The following is an 8,347-nucleotide window of genomic DNA, read 5'->3' as shown; positions in this document are numbered from 1 at the left end:
GTTGGAGTGTGTTTCTTTCAAACTGAGTATCTTTACATCGTTTGCGTATCTTTACTATTCCAATTGTGTATCTTTTCAATTCTCGTTTGAGTATCTTTCTGAACGGCTTTCTGATGCGAGTTTCTATTGAATTTGAGAGTTTTGCAAGTGTGGGGTGTGTTTCTTGCAAACTGAGTATCTTTACATCGTTTGAGTATCTTTACTATTCCAATTGTGTATCTTTTCAATTCTCGTTTGAGTATCTTTCTGATGCTAGTTTCTATTGAATTTGAAAGTTTTGCAAGTGTTGGAGTGTGTTTCTTTCCAACTGAGTATCTTTACATCGTTTGCGTATCTTTACTATTCCAATTGTGTATCTTTTCAATTCTCGTTTGAGTATCTTTCTGAACGGCTTTCTGATGCGAGTTTCTATTGAATTTGAGAGTTTTGCAAGTGTGGGGTGTGTTTCTTTCAAACTGAGTATCTTTACATCGTTTGCGTATCTTTACTATTCCAATTGTGTATCTTTTCAATTCTCGTTTGAGTATCTTTCTGATGCTAGTTTCTATTGAATTTGAAAGTTTTGCAAGTGTTGGAGTGTGTTTCTTTCCAACTGAGTATCTTTACATCGTTTGCGTATCTTTACTATTCCAATTGTGTATCTTTTCAATTCTCGTTTGAGTATCTTTCTGAACGGCTTTCTGATGCGAGTTTCTATTGAATTTGAGAGTTTTGCAAGTGTTGGAGTGTGTTTCTTTCAAACTGAGTATCTTTACATCGTTTGCGTATCTTTACTATTCCAATTGTGTATCTTTTCAATTCTCGTTTGAGTATCTTTCTGAACGGCTTTCTGATGCGAGTTTCTATTGAATTTGAGAGTTTTGCAAGTGTGGGGTGTGTTTCTTGCAAACTGAGTATCTTTACATCGTTTGCGTATCTTTACTATTCCAATTGTGTATCTTTTCAATTCTCGTTTGAGTATCTTTCTGATGCTAGTTTCTATTGAATTTGAAAGTTTTGCAAGTGTTGGAGTGTGTTTCTTTCCAACTGAGTATCTTTACATCGTTTGCGTATCTTTACTATTCCAATTGTGTATCTTTTCAATTCTCGTTTGAGTATCTTTCTGAACGGCTTTCTGATGCGAGTTTCTATTGAATTTGAGAGTTTTGCAAGTGTGGGGTGTGTTTCTTGCAAACTGAGTATCTTTACATCGTTTGCGTATCTTTACTATTCCAATTGTGTATCTTTTCAATTCTCGTTTGAGTATCTTTCTGATGCTAGTTTCTATTGAATTTGAAAGTTTTGCAAGTGTTGGAGTGTGTTTCTTTCCAACTGAGTATCTTTACATCGTTTGCGTATCTTTACTATTCCAATTGTGTATCTTTTCAATTCTCGTTTGAGTATCTTTCTGAACGGCTTTCTGATGCGAGTTTCTATTGAATTTGAGAGTTTTGCAAGTGTTGGAGTGTGTTTCTTTCAAACTGAGTATCTTTACATCGTTTGCGTATCTTTACTATTCCAATTGTGTATCTTTTCAATTCTCGTTTAAGTATCTTTCTGATGCTAGTTTATATTGAATTTGAGAGTTTTGCAAGTGTGGGAGTGTGTTTCTTTCAAACTGAGTATCTTTACATCGTTTGCGTATCTTTACTATTCCAATTGTGTATCTTTTCAATTCTCGTTTCAGAATATTTCTGAACGGTTTTCTGATGCGAGTTTCTATTGAATTTGAGAGTTTGCAAGTGTGGGAGTGTGTTTCTTTCAAACTGAGTATCTTTACATCGTTTGCGTATCTTTACTATTCCAATTGTGTATCTTTTCAATTCTCGTTTAAGTATCTTTCTGATGCTAGTTTATATTGAATTTGAGAGTTTTGCAAATGTGGGAGTGTGTTTCTTTCAAACTGAGTATCTTTACATCGTTTGCGTATCTTTACTATTCCAATTGTGTATCTTTTCAATTCTCGTTTGAGTATCTTTCTGATGCTAGTTTATATTGAATTTGAGAGTTTTGCAAGTGTTGGAGTGTGTTTCTTTCCAACTGAGTATCTTTACATCGTTTGCGTATCTTTACTATTCCAATTGTGTATCTTTTCAATTCTCGTTTCAGAATATTTCTGAACGGTTTTCTGATGCGAGTTTCTATTGAATTTGAGAGTTTTGCAAGTGTTGGAGTGTGTTTCTTTCAAACTGAGTATCTTTACATCGTTTGCGTATCTTTACTATTCCAATTGTGTATCTTTTCAATTCTCGTTTAAGTATCTTTCTGATGCTAGTTTATATTGAATTTGAGAGTTTTGCAAGTGTGGGAGTGTGTTTCTTTCAAACTGAGTATCTTTACATCGTTTGCGTATCTTTACTATTCCAATTGTGTATCTTTTCAATTCTCGTTTGAGTATCTTTCTGATGCTAGTTTATATTGAATTTGAGAGTTTAGCAAGTGTTGGAGTGTGTTTCTTTCAAACTGAGTATCTTTACATCGTTTGCGTATCTTTACTATTCCAATTGTGTATCTTTTCAATTCTCGTTTCAGAATATTTCTGAACGGTTTTCTGATGCGAGTTTCTATTGAATTTGAGAGTTTGCAAGTGTGGGAGTGTGTTTCTTTCAAACTGAGTATCTTTACATCGTTTGCGTATCTTTACTATTCCAATTGTGTATCTTTTCAATTCTCGTTTGAGTATCTTTCTGATGCTAGTTTTTATTGAATTTGAGAGTTTTGCAAGTGTGGGAGTGTGTTTGTTTCAAACTGAGTATCTTTACATCATTTGCGTATCTTTACTATTCCAATTGTGTATCTTTTCAATTCTCGTTTAAGTATCTTTCTGATGCTAGTTTCTATTGAATTTGAGAGGTTTGCAAGTGTTGGAGTGTGTTTCTTTCCAACTGAGTATCTTTACATCGTTTGCGTATCTTTACTAATCCAATTGTGTATCTTTTCAATTCTCGTTTGAGTATCTTTCTGATGCTAGTTTCTATTGAATTTGAGAGTTTTGCAAGTGTTGGAGTGTGTTTCTTTCCAACTGAGTATCTTTACATCGTTTGCGTATCTTTACTAATCCAATTGTGTATCTTTTCAATTCTCGTTTGAGTATCTTTCTGATGCGAATTTCTATTGAATTTGAGAGTTTTGCAAGTGTTGGAGTGTGTTTCTTTTAAACTGAGTATCTTTACATCGTTTGCGTATCTTTACTATTCCAATTGTGTATCTTTTCAATTCTCGTTTGAGTGTCTTTCTGAACGGCTTTCTGATGCGAGTTTCTATTGAATTTCAGAGTTTTGCAAGTGTGGGAGTGTGTTTCTTTCAAACTGACTATCTTTACATCGTTTGCCTATCTTTACTATTCCAATTGTGTATCTTTTCAATTCTCGTTTGAGTATCTTTCTGTCAGGCTTTCTGATGCTAGTGTCTATTGAATTTGAGAGTTTTGCAAGTGTGGGAGTGTGTTTCTTTCAAACTGAGTATCTTTACATCGTTTACGTATCTTTACTATTCCAATTGTGTATCTTTTCAATTCTCGTTTGAATATCTTTCTGAACGGCTTTCTCATGCGAGTTTCTATTGAATTTGAGACTTTTGCAAGTGTTGGAGTGTGTTTCTTTCCAACTGAGTATCTTTACATCGTTTGCGTATCTTTACTATTCAAATTGTGTATCTTTTCAATTCTCGTTTGAGTATCTTTCTGAACGGCTTTCTGATGCGAGTTTCTATTGAATTTGAGAGTTTTGCAAGTGTTGGAGTGTGTTTCTTTCAAACTGAGTATCTTTACATCGTTTGCGTATCTTTACTATTCCAATTGTGTATCTTTTCAATTCTCGTTTAAGTATCTTTCTGATGCTAGTTTATATTGAATTTGAGAGTTTTGCAAATGTGGGAGTGTGTTTCTTTCAAACTGAGTATGTTTACATCGTTTGCGTATCTTTACTATTCCAATTGTGTATCTTTTCAATTCTCGTTTGAGTTTCTTTCTGATGCTAGTTTATATTGAATTTGAGAGTTTTGCAAGTGTTGGAGTGTGTTTCTTTCAAACTGAGTATCTTTACATCGTTTGCGTATCTTTACTATTCCAATTGTGTATCTTTTCAATTCTCGTTTCAGAATATTTCTGAACGGTTTTCTGATGCGAGTTTCTATTGAATTTGAGAGTTTGCAAGTGTGGGAGTGTGTTTCTTTCAAACTGAGTATCTTTACATCGTTTGCGTATCTTTACTATTCCAATTGTGTATCTTTTCAATTCTCGTTTGAGTATCTTTCTGATGCTAGTTTCTATTGAATTTGAGAGTTTTGCAAGTGTGGGAGTGTGTTTGTTTCAAACTGAGTATCTTTACATCATTTGCGTATCTTTACTATTCCAATTGTGTATCTTTTCAATTCCCGTTTAAGTATCTTTCTGATGCTAGTTTCTATTGAATTTGAGAGTTTTGCAAGTGTTGGAGTGTGTTTCTTTCCAACTGAGTATCTTTACATCGTTTGCGTATCTTTACTAATCCAATTGTGTATCTTTTCAATTCTCGTTTGAGTATCTTTCTGATGCTAGTTTCTATTGAATTTGAGAGTTTTGCAAGTGTTGGAGTGTGTTTCTTTCCAACTGAGTATCTTTACATCGTTTGCGTATCTTTACTAATCCAATTGTGTATCTTTTCAATTCTCGTTTGAGTATCTTTCTGATGCGAATTTCTATTGAATTTGAGAGTTTTGCAAGTGTTGGAGTGTGTTTCTTTCAAACTGAGTATCTTTACATCGTTTGCGTATCTTTACTATTCCAATTGTGTATCTTTTCAATTCTTGTTTGAGTATCTTTCTGAACGGCTTTCTGATGCGAGTTTCTACTGAATTTGAGAGTTTTGCAAGTGTGGGAGTGTGTTTCTTTCAAACTGAGTATCTTTACATCGTTTACGTATCTTTACTATTCCAATTGTGTATCTTTTCAATTCTCGTTTCAGAATATTTCTGAACGGTTTTCTGATGCGAGTTTCTATTGAATTTGAGAGTTTGCAAGTGTGGGAGTGTGTTTCTTTCAAACTGAGTATCTTTACATCGTTTGCGTATCTTTACTATTCCAATTGTGTATCTTTTCAATTCTCGTTTGAGTATCTTTCTGATGCGAATTTCTATTGAATTTGAGAGTTTGCAAGTGTTGGAGTGTGTTTCTTTTAAACTGAGTATCTTTACATCGTTTGCGTATCTTTACTATTCCAATTGTGTATCTTTTCAATTCTTGTTTGACTGTCTTTCTGAACGGCTTTCTGATGCGAGTTTCTATTGAATTTCAGAGTTTTGCAAGTGTGGGAGTGTGTTTCTTTCAAACTGACTATCTTTACATCGTTTGCCTATCTTTACTATTCCAATTGTGTATCTTTTCAATTCTCGTTTGAGTATCTTTCTGTCAGGCTTTCTGATGCTAGTGTCTATTGAATTTGAGAGTTTTGCAAGTGTGGGAGTGTGTTTGTTTCAAACTGAGTATCTTTACATCATTTGCGTATCTTTACTATTCCAATTGTGTATCTTTTCAATTCTCGTTTAAGTATCTTTCTGATGCTAGTTTCTATTGAATTTGAGAGGTTTGCAAGTGTTGGAGTGTGTTTCTTTCCAACTGAGTATCTTTACATCGTTTGCGTATCTTTACTAATCCAATTGTGTATCTTTTCAATTCTCGTTTGAGTATCTTTCTGATGCTAGTTTCTATTGAATTTGAGAGTTTTGCAAGTGTTGGAGTGTGTTTCTTTCTAACTGAGTATCTTTACATCGTTTACGTATCTTTACTAATCCAATTGTGTATCTTTTCAATTCTCGTTTGAGTATCTTTCTGATGCGAATTTCTATTGAATTTGAGAGTTTTGCAAGTGTTGGAGTGTGTTTCTTTTAAACTGAGTATCTTTACATCGTTTGCGTATCTTTACTATTCCAATTGTGTATCTTTTCAATTCTCGTTTGAGTGTCTTTCTGAACGGCTTTCTGATGCGAGTTTCTATTGAATTTGAGAGTTTTGCAAGTGTGGGAGTGTGTTTCTTTCAAACTGACTATCTTTACATCGTTTGCCTATCTTTACTATTCCAATTGTGTATCTTTTCAATTCTCGTTTGAGTATCTTTCTGTCAGGCTTTCTGATGCTAGTGTCTATTGAATTTGAGAGTTTTGCAAGTGTGGGAGTGTGTTTCTTTCAAACTGAGTATCTTTACATCGTTTACGTATCTTTACTATTCCAATTGTGTATCTTTTCAATTCTCGTTTGAATATCTTTCTGAACGGCTTTCTCATGCGAGTTTCTATTGAATTTGAGACTTTTGCAAGTGTTGGAGTGTGTTTCTTTCCAACTGAGTATCTTTACATCGTTTGTGTATCTTTACTATTCCAATTGTGTATCTTTTCAATTCTCGTTTGAGTATCTTTCTGTAAGGCTTTCTGATGCTAGTTTCTATTGAATTTGAGAGTTTTGCAAGTGTGGGAGTGTGTTTCTTTCAAACTGAGTATCTTTACATCGTTTGCGTATCTTTACTATTCCAATTGTGTATCTTTTCAATTCTCGTTTGAGTATCTTTCTGAACACCTTTCTGATGCGAGTTTCTATTGAATTTGAGATTTTGCAAGTGTGGGAGTGTGTTTCTTTCAAACTGAGTATCTTTACATCGTTTGCGTATCTTTACTATTCCAATTGTGTATCTTTTCAAGTCTCGTTTGAGTATCTTTCTGAACGGCTTTCTGATGCGAGTTTCTATTGAATTTGAGAGTTTTGCAAGTGTTGGAGTGTGTTTCTTTCAAACTGAGTATCTTTACATCGTTTGCGTATCTTTACTATTCCAATTGTGTATCTTTTCAATTCTCGTTTAAGTATCTTTCTGATGCTAGTTTATATTGAATTTGAGAGTTTTGCAAGTGTGGGAGTGTGTTTCTTTCAAACTGAGTATCTTTACATCGTTTGCGTATCTTTACTATTCCAATTGTGTATCTTTTCAATTCTCGTTTGAGTATCTTTCTGATGCTAGTTTCTATTGAATTTGAGAGTTTTGCAAGTGTTGGAGTGTGTTTCTTTCCAACTGAGTATCTTTACATCGTTTGCGTATCTTTACTAATCCAATTGTGTATCTTTTCAATTCTCGTTTGAGTATCTTTCTGATGCTAGTTTCTATTGAATTTGAGAGTTTTGCAAGTGTCGGAGTGTGTTTCTTTCAAACTGACTATCTTTACATCGTTTGCGTGTCTTTACTATTCCAATTGTGTATCTTTCAATTCTCGTTTGAGTGTCTTTCTGAACGGCTTTCTGATGCGAGTTTCTATTGAATTTGAGAGTTTTGCAAGTGTTGGAGTGTGTTTCTTTCAAACTGAGTATCTTTACATCGTTTGCGTATCTTTACTATTCCAATTGTGTATCTTTTCAATTCTTGTTTGAGTATCTTTCTGAACGGCTTTCTGATGCGAGTTTCTATTGAATTTGAGAGTTTTGCAAGTGTGGGAGTGTGTTTCTTGCAAACTGAGTATCTTTACATCGTTTGCGTATCTTTACTATTCCAATTGAGTATCTTTTCAATTCTCGTTTGAGTATCTTTCTGTAGGGCTTTCTGATGCTAGTTTCTATTGAATTTGAGAGTTTTGCAAGTGTTGGAGTGTGTTTCTTTCAAACTGAGTATCTTTACATCGTTTGCGTATCTTTACTATTCCAATTGTGTATCTTTTCAATTCTCGTTTGAGTATCTTTCTGATGCTAGTTTCTATTGAATTTGAGAGTTTTGCAAGTGTGGGAGTGTGTTTGTTTCAAACTGAGTATATTTACATCATTTGCGTATCTTTACTATTCCAATTGTGTATCTTTTCAATTCTCGTTTAAGTATCTTTCTGATGCTAGTTTCTATTGAATTTGAGAGTTTTGCAAGTGTTGGAGTGTGTTTCTTTCCAACTGAGTATCTTTACATCGTTTGCGTATCTTTACTAATCCAATTGTGTATCTTTTCAATTCTCGTTTGAGTATCTTTCTGATGCGAATTTCTATTGAATTTGAGAGTTTTGCAAGTGTTGGACTGTGTTTCTTTCAAACTGAGTATCTTTACATCGTTTGCGTATCTTTACTATTCCAATTGTGTATCTTTTCAATTCTCGTTTAAGTATCTTTCTGATGCTAGTTTATATTGAATTTGAGAGTTTTGCAAGTGTGGGAGTGTGTTTCTTTCAAACTGAGTATCTTTACATCGTTTGCGTATCTTTACTATTCCAATTGTGTATCTTTTCAATTCTCGTTTGAGTATCTTTCTGATGCTAGTTTCTATTGAATTTGAGAGTTTTGCAAGTGTTGGAGTGTGTTTCTTTCCAACTGAGTATCTTTACATCGTTTGCGTATCTTTACTAATCCAATTGTGTATCTTTTCAATTCTCGTTT

The sequence above is a fragment of the Argentina anserina genome, chromosome 4 (genome assembly GCF_933775445.1).
Source record: "Argentina anserina chromosome 4, drPotAnse1.1, whole genome shotgun sequence".
Classification (NCBI taxonomy): domain Eukaryota; kingdom Viridiplantae; phylum Streptophyta; class Magnoliopsida; order Rosales; family Rosaceae; genus Argentina; species Argentina anserina.
This window is presented reverse-complemented; position numbering follows the sequence as displayed.